Genomic DNA, 22,016 nt, shown 5'->3' on the forward strand with positions numbered 1-22,016 from the left:
TGCAGTGGACTGGAGGGAACTTGAATTAGCTCAGTCAATTAAGTCATGATTAATTTATGTTAGATCCTGCTCCCCTGAGTCTATAAAAGCCAAGACTTTAGTTAACTGGCAGTATTTAGTTTAATAAAAGTAAAGTCTTTAAAAATGAATTCTGGAGAGAGAAAAAAAATCTACTGACACAATCAATAGACAGCAAGATTCCCATTTTAATTCGTGTCAATGGAAGTTAAAATAAATTTAGAAACTAATAAGAACAGGGTTGCTCCATTCAAATGGATAACCAAATTTCCCAGATAGTTATTAGCATGGCTTATACAGCAGCTCTGGGTGGACGTGTGACAAATCTTAAATATGCACAAGAGCAAAGGCCTTCTTTGCGGCAATTGCTGCCACTAGTGATAGTTCATGTTCTCTCCGGATCTAACAAGAAACATTCAGTTGCTAGTATCTTCGGTCAAAAATGATTCTGCAGGGGCTCCAAGTAGATTTTCATTATTCTAATTACCCATCTGAACATAATGCATGAGCCTAATGTGCCTTTGTGTATTTAGGGTATATTGAGAGAGAGTATATGTGGTTATAGACCTAGCTGGGTTCCTGAGCCACAGAGAAAAGAGTAGAGGCTTATTCAATCTATTCAAGGAAAAAACCAAAAATGAATCTTAAGGCAAATGTCTGAGCTCCATTCACACAGCAGCTCAGAGAGTCTAAATATTGTGTGAAAATTTTATTGAAGACAGGATTAACAACTCTAGGAATATCTTCTTGGCCCATGAAGAAAAATTATGTAACTGATTTGACTCATCTCACTTTTCTGAAACATTTGAATAAACCCTACCTCGGTAGTCTGATTTCTAGAAAAGTCATCAATAATGTCATCATAGGGGACTGACACTGAGAGAGCAATTATTGTATGTTATGCAATGAATGTTTTCTACAAGTTCAAATATTATGCTCCCTACACTGCCATGTATGGATATTGCTAGACCTAATACCAAAGCAGTTGAGAACTTTGGATCTGGAGTCTAACTGCCTCAGTTTCAGTTCCAATTCTGTCATCTACTAGTAGTGCAGTCTTAAACAATTTATTTATCCTCTTTGACCTCAATTTTTTTCATTTAATACTGATTAAAGTGTCCACTATATAGGTTGTCATGAGGATGAAATAAAATATGTATATAACATCCTGAGCACTTTGCCTGACATGCAGTAGAAACTCATGAAATGTATCTCTATTATTTGTTGTTTAATGTCAGTTACCAACTTATTACAGAGTATAAGGGGGGATATCTGGGGGGCCTTTATCAGTTTCTGGCTAGAACACACAGTTCCATGGTTCTAAGCCCTTTGTTTTATGCTCAGAAAGAAAAAAAGAGCAGAATGGGATGAATTGGAACCATTTGTTTACCTACTGGTTATTTTCCATCATTTTTAATATGTCAACATAACTCTCTTATATGTATTATAAATTTTAAAATCACAGTATGTCATGCAAAATGTCAAAATCATAACATTTAATTTGTTTTTTACTTATTTATATTTCTATTTATGTAAGTATAAATGTAAATATATTTATACTTACTTGTTGATTTTTAACAGAGGAAAGAATCATAGTTGAGCTTTTTTTCCTCAAACTTAACAGGTTTTCTGCATTCCTAGGAATTCTGGCTAAGGACATCACGTCAGATATGAAGTAACTGTTCAAAAAATGACAATGAGAAAGACAAACCCGCCATGATTGTAAATGCCTAAGTGCTCACATTATCCTTCATGAACCACACGCTTCAAGTAGTGATCAAGCACAGACAGCCGTCCTTCTCACAGGCAATGTGGCATAAAGTAAGGAGTCCCATCTTTGTGACATGCCATTTCACTGCCAGCAGGAGAGAATTTTTTGTTGTTGCCAAAGTCAGTCAGTAGATAATGATCTAGTATCTCAAATGTGTCATTTTTCAGAAGCAACTATCATAGTTTCTATTGGTCTGGCAAATCAACAATGCCTTGTTCACATTGAAACATTAACTGTACAATGGAAAGAACGTGTTGTTGACAACAATGCCACTTGTATTAGGATCTTGAAAACAAAACCCAAAGAGAAAGGTATGATAAGTGTTCTGTTCTCTGCAGTGGAGATGATGATGCCCTTGTGTAATGATAGACTGATGTCTCTAAGAGGAAAATAACAAAAATGAACTGCTTTCTAGGTCTGACAAAGGATAGATCACTAGAAATAAATTTTAAGAATTGGTTAGGAAAAAAAAACTGTGGAGACCTCGTATATCTGCACAAAAGTCAGGTACCCTTTTGAAAATTGGGGAAAATGGTAAAAAACAATTACTGTCCCATGTGCCTAATTGTTACCTCAAATGCTCATTTTCTTATAAAGAAATATCTGTGCATTGTCAACAACTTGTAAAATACAGATGGACAAAAAAAGGATCATTAAATAATCTGTTATCCCACTGCCTACTTTTGCACCAGCATATCACATTTTTCTGCAAAGAAACTACTGTGAGCTTTCTAAATTGTGAATCTACTCAGAGCTCCCTAATGGCTCCTGGACTAACCTAAAATAAAGTTTAAATTTCCATGCCAACACAGCCAGGACAACCTGGTCTCAGGCATTCTCTCTTCTTCCTAAATTTTCCACCATTCTCCTGCTAGCTCCTTTTGCTCTAGCCAAGAATTGAATGGAGATTTATCAAACATGTCAAGCACAATCCTAGCATGGGACATTTTTGGCTGCTTCTTGATTGGAATGTTCTTCACCCAGATACAGCCTTTGCTGTGCACATCACTCAGAATTCTGCCCAAACATCGTCCCTTCAGGGGCCCTCCCTGACAACCCACCCAAAGCAACACCCCTCCCATGACACCCTGTCCTTCACCCTGTTACTTTGTAACCACTGCACCACTTACCAACTTTGTATTGCTGTTCACTTGTTGATCTCCATGTTGTATAAATCCACTAACATGTAAGCTGCTTGAGGATAGGAACTTGATGTTTTGTACATCAGATGCATCCCCAGTGCTGATCAAGTTCTATACCTATTGTGTGCCTCAAACAATATTTATTGAATAAATGAGTACCCAAGGTTAACGTTTTGGTTACTAAAGTAAAAAATAATGTGTTGGGGTGCTTATCTGTGCCAGTGGTTCTTCTATATGCTTTATGTGTATAAATTTATTTAATCCTACCAACACTTGAATGGGAAAGGTATTATTTCTCCCCCCTCTTATGAATGAGGAAATGGAGGCTCGGGATGTTGAATAACTTGCCCAAGATGGAGTTAGGAAATGATGGGACTAGAATATGAACCCAAGCAGTCTGGCCTTAGAGCCAAACTCTCAATCACTAGTTCTCCCTCTCACACTCATACACTCACATGCACAATATGCACACACAGTCATACTGAACAGAGTGTATGGGATATACTTTCCCACGTAATTAAATATCCTCTGGCAATATCAATTTTACGCCTGTGCCATATTCCACACTGGGGTTTGCCAGAGGGATTTTTAAACCATTATCATAAGATAAATATTTACAGCTATTTTTCTTCACTACTGTTATAAATAATGTTATTTTCTGTAAATCAAATTATCAGATTAAAAAGATGCATGGTCTCCGGGCTTTAAACAAATTTATGTTAGCAAGTGGTTCCCCCCAAAAATTAACTTTATATCCATTTATATTACCCTTATAAACCTGAGCAATATATATATTAAATTTTAAACATTTTGATAAAAATTTTGTATTTGAATTTTAATTATTTGTATGTTTTGAAACCCTTTTCTAGTTTGTAATTGCCTTGAAATTTATATGTTGTTTTATGTCAAAAAGGAATTTCATTTATATAATTATGTGTGTGCGCACATGTTTTGTTCAGAGAGAAAGAGACTGCAAAAGCAGAAGAGAGGATCAGAGAGAGAGAGAGAGAGAGAGAGAGAGAGAGAGAGTCTCAAGGAGGCTCCAAGCAGAGCACAGAGCCTGCTTTGAGTCTGGATCTCATGACCACAGGATCATGACCTGAGCGCAAATCAAGAGTCAGACGCTCAACTGAATTAGCCAACCAGGCCCTCCTTTTTGTGTGTGTATCTTTTATTCTGTGGTTCCCAATTAGTTTTTTACATTATTGAACAAACAGCCTAATGCATACCATATTCAACCTACTTTTAATCTTTGGTTTTGTTTACATGCTTTTATTCTAAAATGGAAAGCAGGTTTGCAAGCCCTCTGTTTTGGCAAATGTTTACCTTTGATACTAAGCCAGTCATTGGGCACACTTGGTGTTTCCCCTAAAAATGAAGAATTAGTTAAAAGAAAGGAAATAAAAAGAGACTAACATTTCACCCAACTATTGACTCGGTCTCCCGTCTCTCTGGGGACTACCAGAGAGAACCAACGAGGTAGATAATGATATGTGTGCAATAGAGGAAAAATGCCAGATCATGAGTTTATATTTTATCTTCACCTAGCTGGTTACTGAGTAATTTATTACAAAACTTTGCCAGGTCAAAGAAGAGGCATTTAATTTTTCACAGTGGAATAGTGAGCTCAGAATTAACTTCGTGCTAGGGGCTATGCTAAGCAATTGATGATTTGTGTGTGTGTGTGTGCACACACATATAGCATAGGCACATGTATTTTTTACATATCACACATATCTTACATATACATCACATATTATGTATGTAATTTCATGTCAGTTACAAACATATTGATGGATAGAGGCACCTGGGTGACTCAATGGGTTAAGTGTCTGACTTTTGATTTTGGCTCAGGTCATGATCTCGCCTCGTGTCAGCCTCTTTGCTAACAGTGAGGAGCCTGCTTAGGATTCTCTTTGTCTCCCCATCTCTCTGCCCCTCTCCCTCTCTCTCTCAAAATAAATAAATAAACTTTTTTAAGAAAGAAAAAAACAAATATATTGATGGATAGATCATCCAGTGGCAAAACTATTCTTTCTCATCTAATTCAATGGAGGTTTTCTATATAAATGCTCCCACTTCTGGAGAACATTTTGATAAGAGGAATACACAAACATTTTTTTAGTGCCTTTCACCAGTGCCCAATGGTAAATAAGAGAAAGAATTTGGGAGCAGAAATTCAATTGAATTATTCTGAGCACTGAGCTTTGAATAATTCTAAGAGTTGCAGAACTCTTTGTATCCACAGTGATATAAAGAAGTCACCAAGACATGAATCAATACAACACTGACTGTCATGGGTCATTGGAGCAGCCTGGAGAAAGAGACAGAATCAGATGACAAAAGAAGAGGACATTTAAAACAGAACAAGAAAACAGTCTTTTGAGAGGCTGTCTTGAAAAAAGGTTTCTCCAATTTCTAGAGAAAAGGGATAAAGTCAAACTTGAACAACTATCAAAAATAGGTGACTAGACTGCACTGTGGATAAACATTTTTAAAATAACCTTTTGGTAAAATATAGGCCATTTTTTCCAAAGAGTAATTTAACTCTTCTCAATAAATAATGATACTTGATTAAGTCTCATGTTAAAAGAACCCCTTTAGATGCTGAAACTATATCTAATCAGCACTAGAATAAATCCCATTGGTTTCAGGTTGGCTAGTAGAGCAGAGTTACAGCACTTTTAAAATGTCACTATTACCCTTTCCCAAGTCACCATCATCTCTGACTTGGAACACTGCAAAGGTTTTCTAGTGGGCTTCCCTGAGTCCACACTTAGTGCCCTCTACACTTTACTCCCTGTACAACAGGCAAAGTTCAAGTAGGGTTGCCGTATATCAAAGAGTGTCATGCTACTATTTGTACCAGTGCCTTTGTGATGAAATCAATGATTCAGGCAACTTCAAAGGAAACAATTCATTATTTTTATAACAAATTGGAGATATAACCACTATCCCTCTCCATGTCTGTCCATAGACCCTGAACACAAAGTTCAGATACCTTCTGCTTCTGTGAGCAAAGCATCTTTCCCTGTGTCTCAGTAAGACATTACTCCAGTAAGAGATTATTTCTCCAACCAGTAATAATCATTTGATTTCAGGTTACAATTTGTAAACTTGGTTTTCCTTATCTCCCTGACCAGTTCTTAATTTCTATGGATGATTTCTGCTCCTCTTCCCAATTTTGGAGTAGTTGTGCCCATTCTATACTCTTCTATTCTAAAATTATACCGGAGCTGAACTCACCCAGTCCCATGGCTTTATACAGCATTTGTACACTAACAAACTAGAAAAGTAGATCTGGAATTCATCTCTTGCTTGAGTGACTATTTCATAAATGCAGCCACATTCAGCATATCCTTTGTAATGTCCAATGGATAACTCAAAATTAATAAGTCCAAAACAGAACTCTTAAATTTTTCCTCTGGTCCCTAAAGTGTGCATTTCAGAAACTGGGCAGCAAAATCCACTCTGTGGTTCTGCTCTAAAACTGTGAAATCATTCTTAAGTCTTGTCTTTCTCTCATCTGCTAACCCACTGCCATATATATCAGCACATTTTATCTCCACAATCAAAACATATCAAAATAAAATTCAGAACCCAATCACTTCTCACATCTGCTACCACATTGGTCCAAACACCAGCTTCTCTTTTGTGGACTACTGCAACAATAGCCTGACTGGTTTTACTGCTTTCACCCTTGCTCCAAAAACGCTCGGTGTTTCATTCTGCACCTACAGTGGTGTGTTTAAAATGCAAATCTGATCATTTCACTCTCCTGCTCAAAGTTACCCCAATTGTATTTAGAGTGAAATCCATCTTTCTTACTATTTTCTTCATGCCCTGTCCCCATGCTCTGATGATCCCTGACCTTAATCTTATAACTCTTCAAGTCTTCTGCTCTAGTCTTACTGTCATCTTTGTGGTATCACCAAGTCAGGAACAATCTCAACTCCCAGCCTTTTCCCTTTGGTCGCCATGACTCAAAGCCTTTTTCCCAAATCCCACCACATTCGCACATATACACAAATGTTCACAGGACCTACTTTTAGTACATTCAGGCTCTGCTCGTCTGTCACCCTCTCAGAGAGGTCTTCACTCAGCGTTCACACCGCTGTTCACACACATCTCCCATTATTGTAGATCTTCTTGTGATATTTTATTCACCTTCCTAGTCTATGACATCAGTAGCTGTTCATTTGCATATTCTCTGTCCTCCTCACTAGAACATAAACTTTATGAGGTCAGGCATATCACTGGTTTAGTTCCTCTATATGCAAATTGTCTATACCCCCAGTGTCTAGAATGGTACCCAGCACATAGCAATTCTTCTACAAGTATTTTGAATTAATTATTATGTTAGCTAGCATTCAAAGTTGTCACCCAACATTGCTTTGTTTTGCAATAAACACGGAACTATTAAAATATATGGTAAAACTAATGCAAAAATTATCAAAATGAGTTTTTAAAAATTAGTAGATATAAATGTATAGAAATACCACCAATATTTGGGTATTAATTCTATATCCTGCCACTGTACTGAATTTGTTTCTTCTAGTAGTTTTGTGGTAGAGTCTTCAGGATTTTCTACATATAGTACTATGTAGTCTACAAAGAGTGACAGTTTGGCCATAGCAACATTTTTCTAGATAGGTCTCCTAGGACAAGAGAAACAAAAACAAAAATAAACTATGGAACTCCATCAGAATAAAAAGCTTCTGCACAGCAAAGTAAACCATCAACAAAACAAAACAAAAAAATGAAAATCCATTTTTCTTACTATTTTCTTCATGCCCTGGCCCCATGCTCTGAATGGGAGAAGAGATTTGCAAATGATATGTGCAATAAGGAGATAATATGTAAAATATATAAAGAACTTATACAACTCAACACCATAAAAAAAATCTTATTTAAAAATGGGCAGAGGACCTGAGTAGAAATTTTTCCAAAGCCATACAGATGGCCAACAGACACATGAAAAGATGCCCAATATTACTAATTATCACAGAAATGCAAATCAATACCACAATGACATATCACCTTATGCCAGTTAGAATGTCTAAAATCAAAATGACAGGAAATAACAAGGGTTGGAAAGAACGTAGAAAAAAAGAACTCTCATGCACTTTTAGTGGGAATGTAAATTGGTAGAGCCACTGTGGAAAACACTATGGAGGTTCCTCAAAAAATTAATAATAGAAATACCATATAATCTAATAATACCACTATGGGGTATTTACCCAAAGAAACTGAAAATACTAACTTGAAAAGATATATTCACCCCTATTGCAGCCATATCTTGGCTAGGCAAGATTTGATTTTGTCTAGTCATTTACAATGGCTTTTGTAAATCTAAATGTCCATCAATAGATGAATGGATACAGAAAATGTGGTATATATACACAATGAAATTACACATCATAAAAAAGGATGAGATTATGCCATTTGAGAAACACAGATGGACCTAGGAGTAATATGCTAAGTGAAATTAGTTAAACTGAAAAAGACAAATACTGTATGATTCCACTCATAAGTGGAATCTCTAAAAAATGAATAAACAAACAAAAAGCAGAATCAGACCTATAACTACAGACAACAAACTGATGGTTGCTAGAAGGGAGAGGGTGAAGCGTTGGACAAAAATAGATGAAGGGGAAAGGGATGTATAAGTTTCAAGTTATGGAATGAGTAAGTCATGGGACTGGAAGACACAGCATAAGAAACACACTTAATGATATTGTAATAGCAATGTAATGGGACAGATGGTAGCTACACTTCTGGTGACATTAGCAGAACATATAAACTTGTCAAATCACCTAGTTGTACCCTAAAACTAATGTTACGTTATATATCAATTATCATAAATAATAATAAATGGAAAAAAATAGTAGATGTAAAACGAGAGATCTGACCCTTGTATTTCCCATAAACAAATCCACTGAAAAAGGGGGGATGAAGTCATTAATCCAAAATTTTAAACAGATAACATAATTTGTTAATCCATTACCACCATTACACCCAAAATATTTTTGTGTATAAAAAGTTATCACTTCCTTTGTAGATTATTGAATAAAGACTACTTCTTCTTGCACTGTTGGTTGGAATGCCAACTGGTGCAGCCGCTCTGGAAAACAGTGTGGAGTTTCCTCAAAAAATTAAAACTAGAACTACCCTATGACCAGCAATAGCACTGCTAGGAATTTACCCAAGGGATACAGGAGTGCTGATGCATAGGGGGACTTGTACCCCCATGTTTATAGCAGCACTTTAAACAACAGCCAAATTATGGAAAGAACCTAAATGTCCATCAACTGATGAATGGATAAAGAAGATATGGTTTATATATACAATGGAATACTACTTGACAAAGAGCAAGAATGAAATCTGGCCATTTGCAGCAACGTGGATGGATAATAAGCCAGGCAGAGAAAGACAGATACCATATGTTTTCACTTGTATGTGTATCCTGAGAAACTTAAAGAGGACCATGGGGGAGGGACAGGGGGAAAAAAAAGTTACAGAGAGGGAGGGAGGCAAACCATAAGAAACTCTTAAATACAGAGGACAAACTGAGGGTTGATGTGGGGTGGGGGAGAGGGGAAACTGGGTGATGGACATTGAAGAGGGTACTTGTTGGGATGAGCACTGGGTGTTGTATGGAAACCAATCTGACAATAAATTTAAAAAAAAAGACTCCATTCAACATGTGATTGCTTAAATTATATTCTAAATTCTGTTTTTTCTGTATTGTTTTGTCTCCCCCACCCCCTTTTTTTTTTTTTTTTTACTTTATAGTACACCGTGTTGTTTAATGACATATCTTGGGCATATGCCTAAAATTCTTTACATCTATACTAGTTTATGGTATAGATTTGATTGTGAGAACTCTCCTTCCTCTAGGCCAACTCTAAAACAGATTTAAAAATTTTAAATATATAAAATAAAAAAGATTTTCTTAGTACAAATGACTTTTTAAAAAAATTCTAAAATTCCATTTAAACTCAATATTTATTGACAATAAAATGTTCTTTTAAATTATGCTTTTTTTAAGGTTTAAGAATACTCAAGGATTTAAAAAATAATTTCAATAGCCTAAATTAATGGTTCATATGTAATTGTTTTTTTTTTCTATTCATTAAGGGAAAGTCACCAGTTTCAAAGATCATAATATTTGTAATTGATCACATATATTTTTTTAGAATTCTTTATTCCAATTTCAAGTTGCCTGGATGTTTTAGCTAGATAATCTTTTTTCTTTATGCATGAGTTATCAGCACTACATTATTTTTAATTTAAAGATTTTCTGATTTTTTTTTGGTAACATATCTCTAAAATTTACCTGAATTTGCTTGTTCTGTGAATTCCTGAGATACATTGTATATATGGCTAGAGACTAAAGATGTGGCAAATGCTCTCCTTCTTCCCATACTGGAGCCTCTATCATAACACAGAGCCAATCTAAATGGTATTTAAAAGTTTATGCCCAAGGGAAGTGTTCTCTATTAACTATAAATGTATACAATTAAACCTAAAGCACAGTCACAGTGTTTTAATCAGGAAAGCTCAGAGTCATTTCTGTCCTGTGGGGTAATAAATGAAGGCAAAAGCAATTGAACATGCTTTCTGATGTGTTAAGTGATATATGGGCTCTCTTGAGTCACCAAATTGAAAGGGCCACACGCTTAGTTAATCAACACTACACTGCCATATTGGGGGAGAGGTGATAAATTTCACAGATGGTACATTCACAGGGGTCAGGGTAAAATAGACTTGATCAACCACCTCAGTAATTAAAAGGATGTGTTTAAATGCCTATTATCAAATGCTTTACTATAAAAGAGAATTAATTTTTTATTCTCAGTCATTCACCATAAGTGAATTTAATAATACTATCAACCACAATGGTCAAAGCTGGCCATTGACTAATATGTACTGACTAATATGTTGACAGTTAGGGTAGAAAATCAGGTCCTGGGAGACCAGTTAACGCACTTCTTTTGAGAATTTTCAGGGCTGATTAGAACAAAACCACATCCAGAGAACCATTAAGACTACACTCAGAAGATAAATTGCTGTTCCTGTAGGCTTTTCTCCTTCAAGGATAAAGCCATGTACTCTCTGCCTAGAAACATTGTTTCTCTTGCACACAATCTCAGTGCAAAAGAACAAAAGCAATTTTTAGACAAAACTTAGTCACCTTCCATTTCAACAGTGTATGCCACAACTTACGTTTGTATGTGTGTTAGAATGGGCAAGTGATATTTCTAGAATTAAAAGTTTGGTGCCTGTTTTCTGATAAAATATTTTGTGTTCTGAAATTCCAGTAATTGTTTACATTTTTTGAAGCATCGAAGTTGAATTAAATAGCATATATGGATTTTTCCTATCAATGGAGAGAACAGGGTTTCCTAAGTCTTTCCAATTCAACAAATTTAAATTTTTCCTCTATTTCCACCATCTCTTCAGACCTACAGTTGTAATATTGCTATTGGTTTGGTTGGTGGTGGTTTAGTTGGAAAGTGGGGTCTTGGAAGATGGCAACTTCCCTCATTTCCATAAATCTTTTTTTTTTTTTTTTAATTTTTTTTTTCAACGTTTATTTATTTTTGGGACAGAGAGAGACAGAGCATGAACGGGGGAGGGGCAGAGAGAGAGGGAGACACAGAATCGGAAACAGGCTCCAGGCTCTGAGCCATCAGCCCAGAGCCCGACGCGGGGCTCGAACTCACGGACCGCGAGATCGTGACCTGGCTGAAGTCGGACGCTTAACCGACTGCGCCACCCAGGCGCCCCTCCATAAATCTTTAAGAACAGAAAAGAAAGCCCTGTATCTCTTCCTCCCCTTTCTGCATCCTCATTATTGGCCCGAAAAATCTGCTCGGAAGTAAACCTAAGGTGAGGCTCCTGGGTGGCTCAGTAAGTTAAGCATCCAACTTGATTTCAGCTCAGGTCATGATCTCACAGTTTGTGGGTTTGAGCCCTACATATGGCTCCATGCTGTGTGGAATCTGGTAGTGATTCTCTCTCTCCCTCTCTCTGCCCCTCCTCCACTCATGCTCTCTCTCTCTCTCAAAATAAATAAACAAACTTTAAGGAAAGGAAAGAAAGAGGTATCTCCTTTATACCCCATGCCACGTTATGGTCATCCCATTTTATTCTAAAGCTGTGCTTGATCAACCACCATTTAGGTTGAACTTCAAGTCTGAGAATGGTATTAAAAACAAGGGCTACACTTTACTGATGCTCACAAAGTAAATTATTCCTGCGGCAAATTAGTTTGAAAATGTTATTTTAAATATACCCATCTACTGGTCTTACCTGGCCTCTTTTCTGTCACTGTCTCACATGAGTAAGCCAATACCTTTGAGCCTCAGTTGGCTCAACAGTAAAACGAAAATTAAAATTATCCCCATTTCATCTCCTTACACATGCAATTCTTAATGATAATTAACAATAAATTAATTAATGTTCCATGTAAAAAATACATAGAGGAGTGAATACAAAGTATTAAGAAACCTCCTCTCCACCCCCAGCATTCTCTCCAGAAAACCCAATGCCTCTGAATTATCTTATTAAATGCCACCTATTCTAAAACAAAAAAACAAAAAAACAAAACAAAACAAAAAAAAACAAAAAAAAACAAACCCCCCCCCACACACACACACACACAAGAAAAGAAAAAAGAAAAAGAAAGCAAGCCATGGTTGAGTCAAAACTGAATCACAGACAATGGAAAAATATGTAGCCTAAGAAATCTTGGAGTAATATTCTAGGATGGTGAAAATATAAAGAAACATATGTAGTATGATTGCACATGCACTGTTCTACACCTTGGTCTTTGCTTTTTTTAATTTTATACTTTATGCTGTACAATAATCCTATTCCAATATCTAAATATCTGACACAGCTATATAATACTTCATCGTGTGAAAGTGTATCTGATATCATGTATCTGATAAAGTTAATACCCAAAATATCTAAAGAACTCAAACCAAAGAAGCTAAAGACAAACTAATTAAAAAATGAGAAGATCTGAACTGACATTTTTTTTCTTCCACCTATGATCTTACTTATATGTGGAGTCTATAACAAAACAAAAAACTCATAGATACAAAGAACAGATGTGGTTGCCGGTGGGGGGCAGGGGGGTGTGTGGAAGACAAGTGAAATGGGTGAAGGTGTCAAAAGGTACCAACATAAAATACCTAAGGAGATGTAATGCACAGCATGGTGACTATAGTTAATAATGCTGTATTTTATATTTGAAAGTTTATCAGTAAATCTAAAAAGTTCTTATCACAAGAAAAAATAAATTTGTAACTATGTGTGGCAATGAATGTTAGCTAGATTTATTATGGTGATCATTTCACTATATATACAAATATTGAATCATTATGTTGTACACCTGAAACTAATAGGCTGTATGTCAATTATCTCTCAATTAAAAAATCAAATTAAGTCATTAATCTGTTCTCCTATACAACTTATTTATTTTGAGAATATTATATAAATGTTTTATTTTTTATGTTGGACATAACTCAGTATTCATTATTTTTATTAAATACCATAGCCTTTTACCTATCTATTGGCATGTTTCATTTACATGTATGTGATAATAAATAGATCTGATCTTTAGTCTACATACTATGTTTTATTGTCAGCTTTAATTATTCATTTTATTGTCACCTATCTCTTGCAATGTCTGTATCTTCTTTTTTTTTCTCCTTCTGGTAGTTGAGACTACTTAAAACCTATTCTTAATTTTCAACTATGAATTTACCTTCATAATTTAATATACTTAAAACTCAATTTTCTAAGTTATAAGGTTTAGAAAGTATCCACTGTTTCCACAGTATAAAACATTAGACACACTTCCACTTTCTTTAACAACTCTTCTCCTAGTTTATTACCTTAATATTTTCATCTTTGAGTTCCTATTCTGATTTATAAACATGATATGCCTACAAGGTTTTACTCTTTATTCTATATTTATATGAATACAAAGTACACAGGCAGCTCTTGATATTATAGCTTCCTCATTTCATAGTGTTGCTATTTTACCTTTTCAGTTGTGTGATAGATGACAAAATCGGCCCCAGCACTTCTCAGCTTCTCCCACAAGAGAGGAGTTGATGTCTTAAGCCCTTAGCACATGCTTTGACCAGTAGAATGCTGCACAGTGACGCCATGAGGCTTATAAGCCAAAACCTCAGGGGGCCTTGCAATTTCGATTCTTATGGTACTTTTGTTTTGGGGATATTGTCCTCTCCACCTGCAAAAAAGTCTGGGGTAGTCATGTAGATGATGAAAGACATGTGATCCAGTTTACCTTTGTTGCCCTACCCAACAGCCTGCCAACCATCAGACACTAGAATGAGGCCATGCTGGGTTATCCAACTTCAGGGGACATGCAGCTAAAAGCAGATATAGGAGAACCCAGAGAGATGGATCAAGTTGTCTAGATCAGAAAAACTGCTCAGCCTACTCACAGGATCATGAGCTAAATAAAGGGTTATGGATTTAAGCCACTAAATTTCAGGGTCATTTGTTTCATAGCAAAAACTAACTGATACAAGTTGGTTGGTGGAATTCATAACTAAGATTCTTCCCCCATAGTCTCTCATGGGTAGTATATTCTGAGTCCTTTCTTATTTAAGGATAGTTTCTTATTACCTTTATTCTTGCATAAAAAGCTACCTATTAAACTTTTGCATCAATTTTTTAACTTAAAATTCTGCAGACATGCTCCACCATCTCCTGACATTGCAAGAATCTGAGTGTAGCCTAATTTTTCCCACTTGAAGGTAATTTCTTTTTCCAATGGATGACTATAATACTCTATTCCATCTTGAATGTTAATATTATACCATAGTACTCCTCAGGATTGATAATTCCACTTTTTCTTGCAACATGGTGTTCAGTTTACATTTGTAAACTCAGTTCTTTTATAGAAAGTTAATGTTTTTTTGTATTCATTTCAGTCGAATACAAAGACAACAATTAGGCAAATATCAGATCTCCACTCTAGTCTCTATGGCTAACTGTTCTCACAGTTTTGTCTATGGAATTTCCTCAAACATATCCTTACTTCCACATTGTCTAGCAGTGAGACAATGAGCTGACAAGATTTTACACATAATGTAATTTAATTTTATACAGTCTGAACTAATAAAGAGATATAGCTAAGGCATGCTAGCTGTGTCTCAATTTCTTCACCTATAGAACAGAGATAATAGTAGCAGTAACTAATGGAAGTCTTCCGAATATTCAATGAGCCTATAAGAATAAGGCCCTCAGAAGAGTTCCTGGTATGTAGTAAGTCAATATTAGCTTTGATTAGCATTATAAATTATTGCTGGCTGTTTTTTCATCATGGATTCTACTTATTGCTTTTAATATGGCTCTCATTTTTGTAATGGCATTCTTGCTATCTTCAATTTCTTTCCTTAACCTACCTGCCTCACTTTTTAATTGCTCCTATTTTTCTATTCTCTTTAGACTCTTTTTCATTCTTTGGTATGGATTTTCTTTTTTTCTTTCCTCAGAGTCCCTGTTCTCTTATATTTCCATATACTTTTTAGAATCAAATTCTACTTTTCTAATGTGGACCAAATTATCCAATGGGCACTACTGTAAGCCATTCCAATTTGGTGATCCGCTTGCTCTGAAGAGAGAAATTCCAAAACAGAAGGTAAGACAGCCACCAAGGAATTCAGAATTTATGTATTGCTCTAAAACGACAAACCTAGCTTTGGCTTCCCTTCCCTTCTCCGGCCCACGTCATCTCTAGTACACGTTTTTGTGTTAGAAATACAGGTTTCATGAGGCAGTGTTCTCATTTTGGACCCGACGCTGCTGGTGCCTCATATCCCTCCACCTCTGATTTAAGCGGTGGCTGTGGCGACAGTTCTGCGTGGGCTGTTTCACCTCATACCACCTGCACCAATCTGCAGAGAGAACTGTGTGTTGTACTGTTTTCAGTCTCAACTCCTTCCCAGGTGCTTCAGGAACCTGCTTATGGCTCCCAAGTGCTGCTAGGAAATTGGGGGGGGGGGGGGTAGTTAGGACCCCTGAGGCAACCTTCAAATAACAAGAGATGGGATCCTGTAGAAAATTGTTCTGCTTATGGTCCTACAAGCAGGGAATTCTGAGAGCCATTCTGTACACTTCTCAGAGGTCCCAGTGGAATCTAATGTGCATTACTCACCATGGCAGCTTTGATGACCCATGTGCACACCAGCTTTCCCTCCATCCTCATCTGTCTCTCCAGCCTTGTCCCTCCTTCTTTTATCCTCAACTTTTGCTTCTGGGATCACTGTCTAAAGAGTCTCTGTACCAGAGGCTTTGTGTCAGGCTCTGCTCTGAAGAAACCCAAACTAAGACACACTTTTGTACAATCTCTCTTCAAGCCCTTTACCTCCTATTTCTCTGGAATATGGTATTTAACCCCAAGTAGTCCCTAAACTTTCTGGTAGCCTATTAATGGCCCAAGTTCTTGTAATTTAGATCAGAGTATTATTCCTTTGGCAAATGAGGATCAAATAAATTCAAATTTTCAGATAAAGAGGCATCCTGATTGAGATTTAGAGTTAGATATGATCTTGGCTCATGAAACAGGGGATTTTCTCCTCTTTCCTTTGTTGTTTTCATTCACCTAAGAGGATTTTGGAGAGCAGATTTAAGCAAATGGTAAAACCCTAAAGATAAGAAATCATTTTACCTGTTATCATAGAACTTCCAAAATAATGTGATTCTGGCCCTGTTTCCTCTGCAAAATAAAGAGACTGCTATTAAAATTAAATTCTCTTGGGGCGCCTGGGTGGCTCAGTCGGTTGAGCGTCGGACCGGCTCAGGTCATGATCTCGCGGTCTGTGCGTTCGAGCCCCGCCTCGGGCGCTTTGCTGACCGCTCAGAGCCTGGAGCCTGCTTGGGATTCTGTGTTTCCCTCTCTCTCTGCCCCTCCCCTTCTCATGCTCTGTCTCTCTCTGTCTCAAAAATAAATAAAAACGTTAAAAAAAATTTTTTTTTTAAAATAAAATTAAATTCTCTTTGAGATTTATAATTCTGTGTTTGGTGCTAAACCATAGTGCCACAGTGTATCCTTTAGGAAAGGCAAAAGATGTCTTCCTTTGTCCATAAAGTTCAGAACGCTTTAGTAATTCAAGCAGAAGTAGATGGTCTCAATTAGGTAAACATAGGAGAAGGAAATTTACCTATTGTTTCTCATTGTCTTGAACTCTATAATCAGGGAAAAGGTTGTATGAATAGCAATATCTACAATAGGAATAAACCACACTTAATTAGTTTCAAACTTCATTTTCATTTAAGTAGAATTATAAACAAATACAGCTAGCTGCAAATTTATCTACTTTCCTTTGAAAATGAATTACTGATATTTGCATACTGTTTAAAAAGTATAATAGGAAGAAATGCTACAATAACAATACAATAAAGAATTTTGCAATATGCTTTGCTTTCCTAAGTCACTAAAATTCTGTTTTAAGTATTAGCATCATGGGATGTTGAAATATTTAAAAATCTTAATTTAAAAAATAAATTATTCTACTTGGTTTACCCAATGAGAATTTACTTATATAGTGTTTAAATATATAAAATGCCGTTATAATTCTAAATGACTCAGTGATATGACACTATCCATGGAACCTAGTTATTTTTTAAGTTTATTTATTTATTTTGAGAGAAGGGGGGAAGAGAGAGAGAGAATCCCAAGCAGCCTCCGTGCTGTCAGTGCCAAGCCCAATGCAGGGCTCCATTTCTCAAACCCTAAGATCATGACCTGAGCCAAAACCAACAGTCAGACATCAACCAACTGAACCACCCAGGTGCTCCCCTAGTTATTTAAAACTAGATGTAGGGGCGCCTGGGTGGCGCAGTCGGTTAAGCGTCCGACTTCAGCCAGGTCACGATCTCGCGGTCCGTGAGTTCGAGCCCCGCGTCAGGCTCTGGGCTGATGGCTCAGAGCCTGGAGCCTGTTTCCGATTCTGTGTCTCCCTCTCTCTCTGCCCCTCCCCCGTTCATGCTCTGTCTCTCTCTGTCCCAAAAATAAATAAACGTTGAAAAAAAAATTAAAAAAAAAAAAAACTAGATGTAAAACCGTATGTTTTCAAGCATTTAGTTGTGCAGTGATAGCATTTTTTTAATGCCTTCTGTCTTCCACACACAGCTAGACAGCAGGAAGGTGAGAGGAGACCCTGACCACGTAGAACTGACATCCAGAGAGATTATTAACATGTGAACAGGCAATCCTAACACAGAATGAGCACTGCCATGGTCAGAGAAAAAGAGCTATCGAAACGCCCAGGACTGCTCTCTAATCCAGACTTACGTGTTAAGAATGATTTCTCAAAAGAAATCCTTATCTAATTACCTAATAATTGAAATAAAAAGCTTTTCTATTACAAAGCTGCTTCCCGAAAAGAGATGAAAAGAAACTACCTGAAAAATCCCATGCAATTTAGTTATTTTGCATTTTCACATCTTTAGATACATAGAGAGAATGTTTTCACTATAAATGTGTCTTTGAACAGATTTCTTCTGAAAGTGATTTATTGGCTATGACTAGTTCTCTGTAAGCATCCTAGAAGAACAAAGTTTTGATAGTTAAAATTATTCAGGAGAAAATAACCAAACATTTTCATTAAATACATTTTGATAAAGACAGACTACTGTTGTTTAATCCTAATTAAAGCTCTTCACAATGGTCCAAAAAACAAAGAAGAGAAAATAATGATCTTAAAGAGAGACTCTGTGATTGCTTTAATGCATTATTCTGGGCTTTTTAGAAGATAAATGTTATATGAAGATAAATAAATATTGGGGGGAAAAAAGCTTTATCCTATGTAACTATACTAATATTTAATATTTATTGAACATTAACAATATGTAGGAAATAGTTTAAAATTTCAAGTTAGTCATGGTCTCTGGCAAAAGATAGTTATTTTATTCCTAATTGCATTTGGGTCCCAGCCATAACTCTTATAACACCGTGCATTCTCTGATACAGATATAAATGTTAATTGTTATAGAATTGCTAAATCCTTCACAGATGACCTTAAACAAAGCAATTGTTAAGTGTTCGTGACCCCTAAACATTAAGCATAGTGACAGAAAAAATTATTAGTATAAAATTATTTAAATATACAGAAATTTAATGTAATCTATTAAAAAACTAATAGCAAGGTTACCTGTTACAAATTGATATGCAAAGATCAATTTCATTTCTATATAGCAAGCAATTGAAAATTGAAAAAATTTTTTAATGTTTATTTTTTTGAGAGAGAGAAGCACAAGTGGGGTAGAGACAAGAGACACAGAGAAACAGAGACACAGAATCTGAAGCAGGTTTCGGGCTCTGAGCTGTCAGGAGCTCGAACCCACAAGCTTTAAGATCATGACCTGAGCCAAAGTTGGACACTTAACCAACTGACCCACCCAGGTGCCCCAAAAGTTGAAATTTTATTTAAAAATACCACTTACAATGATCAAAAATATATTACATATTCAGGTAGATATCTGACAAAATACTGTAAGATCTAAACACTACAAACTAGTGCTGAGAGAAATTTAAAAGACAAAATAGAGAAAAAAAATAAGAGGAGGGATATACCATGTTCAAGAGTCAGAAGACTTAATATGGTTAATATGGTGATTCTCTCAAATTAATCTATAGATTTAACACCATCTCAGTCCAAATCCCAGTGGGGTTTTTGATAGAAATTGACTAATTTTTTTTTTTTAATTTTTTTTTCAACGTTTATTTATTTTGGGGACAGAGAGAGACAGAGCATGAACGGGGGAGGGGCAGAGAGAGAGGGAGACACAGAATCGGAAACAGTCTCCAGGCTCTGAGCCATCAGCCCAGAGCCTGACGCGGGGCTCGAACTCACGGACCGCGAGATCGTGACCTGGCTGAAGTCGGACGCTTAACTGACTGCGCCACCCAGACGCCCCGAAATTGACTAATTTTAAAGTCTTCATGAAATAGCCCAAAGACCTTAGAAAATAACAAAGTTGAAGAACTAACATCATTTGATTTCAAGCCTTCTTATAAATCTAGAATAATCAAGCAATGTGATATTGTTATAAAGATAAAAAAAAAAAAAACTCAAACAGAATGGAAAGTTCAGAAATATACCCACATATATATGGACAACTGACTTTCAATAAATTTGAAAGACAATTCATTATAACATAGTCTTTAAACAAACAGTGCTAGAAAAATTGATGTCCATATACCAAAAATAGACTTCAATTTGTACTTCACATTTTATAGCAAAATTAACATAAAATAGATCATGAATAAAAATGTGAAGGCAAGAACTATTTTTAAAAAATAGAAGAAAATATAGGAGAGAACTATTTGTGACCTTGGGATGAGCAAAGTTTTCCTAAATACAGCACCAGAAGTGTAATCCATAAAAGAAAAACTGATAAATTGGACTTCATTAAAATTAAAATGTGACCTCTTTGAAAGATACTGTTAAGAAAGTGAAAAGACAGATGTCAATGTGAGAAAACATTTGCAAATCATATATCTGATAAAGGAATTGTACCTAGATATACAAAATCTTTAAAATTGTACCCTTTTTTAAAATTAAAAAAAATTTTTTTAAACGTTTATTTATTTTTTGAGAGACAAAGAGAGACAGAACATGAGCAGGGGAGGGGCAGAGAGAGGGAGGGAGACACAGCATCCGAAGCAGGCTCCAGGCTCTGAGCTGTCAGCACAGAGCCCGATGCAGGGCTCCAACTCACGAGCTGTGAGATCATGACCTGACCTGAAGGACACTCAACTGACTGAGCCACCCAGGCTCCCCTAAAATTGTACCCTTTAAACATGCACAGTCTATTGTGTGTCAGCTATACCTCAAGAAACTGTCTTAACACTTACTGAAATATTTCTACTCCATTAGGTAAACTGCATTTTGTAATGTCACCTTCTGCTTTTCTAGGATGGACTGTTCCCATTATTTCCTGGAATAAAATGGAAAGCAGCTCGCAAAATTCACTCTAAGCAGTTTTCAGGCAGTCTTCTGGAATCTGAGAAACCTTTGAAAACAGGAATGAAAATGTGTGTTGCCTTTTCATGAGTCCCTTTAGAGGATCACATATCCTCAAATGAACAAGTTATTGTAATAAGACCTGGTTTTTAACCAAGTTAAAACAGTTTACCTTAACTCAGTTTCTTTTCTCAATTTTACCCATCATTCCCTTAGATAGAAATAATTTCCACATATTCAGCCTTTCTTATCAATATTAGATTTTTTTTTAATGCTTATTTATTTTGAGAGAGAGAGAGAGCACAAGCAAGGGAAGGGGAAGAGAGAGAGGGAGAGAGAGAATTCCAAGCAGGCTCCATGCTGTCATCACAGAACCTGATGCAGGGCTTGAACTCCTGAACTGTGAGATCATGACCTGAGCCCAAATCAAGAGTCAGATGCTCAACTGACTGAGCCACCCAGGGGCCCCTCTTATCAATACTAGATTTTACTTTTTAAAAAAATATGTTTATGTCTGAGAGACAGAAAGAGACAGACTACAAGTGGGAGAGGGGCAGGGGGAGAGGGCGACATGGAATCTGAAGCAGGCTCCTGGCTCTGAGCTGTCAGCACAAAGCCCAATGCAGGACTCGAACCCATGAACTGCAAGATCTTGACCTGCGTCAAAGGCAGATGCTTAACTGAGTCACCCAGGCACGCCAATACTAGATTTTATTTATATTTTTTAATATTAATTTATTTTTGGGAGAGCACAAGAAGAGGAGGGCCAGAGAGGGGGACAGAGGATCTGAAATGGGCTCTGCACTGACAGGCTGGCAGCAGTGAGCCTGATGTGGGGCTTAAATTCATGAACCGCGAGATCATGACCGGAGCTGAAATTAGACACTCAACTAACTAAGCCACCCAGGTGCCCCCAAAACTAGATTTTAAGGAGCAGTTTTTCCTAGACTATTTGGGCAATGAACAGAAAATTTCACTACTAAATGTATAAATGTCCCTTTTATCAATAAGGACATTATAAAACATCAAATAAAGACTATATACTTCTAATCCATCACCTCATCT

The 22,016-nt window shown here is 36.4% G+C and overlaps 2 long non-coding RNA genes across 2 annotated transcripts in view; one reads left to right on the forward strand and one right to left on the reverse strand.

Moving 5' to 3' along the window:
• Positions 1-3,100, forward strand: part of LOC123583786 — a 55,123-nt gene extending 52,023 nt beyond the window's left edge. Inside the window, exon 2 of the long non-coding RNA XR_006704999.1 lies at positions 1,660-3,100. This is a non-coding gene — a long non-coding RNA (uncharacterized LOC123583786). The remainder of the gene's footprint in view (positions 1-1,659) is intronic.
• Positions 1-22,016, reverse strand: part of LOC123583785 — a 77,985-nt gene that overhangs the window by 39,942 nt on the left and 16,027 nt on the right. The window lies entirely within an intron of this gene.

The sequence above is a fragment of the Leopardus geoffroyi genome, chromosome B3 (assembly GCF_018350155.1).
Source record: "Leopardus geoffroyi isolate Oge1 chromosome B3, O.geoffroyi_Oge1_pat1.0, whole genome shotgun sequence".
Taxonomy (NCBI): Eukaryota; Metazoa; Chordata; class Mammalia; order Carnivora; family Felidae; genus Leopardus; species Leopardus geoffroyi.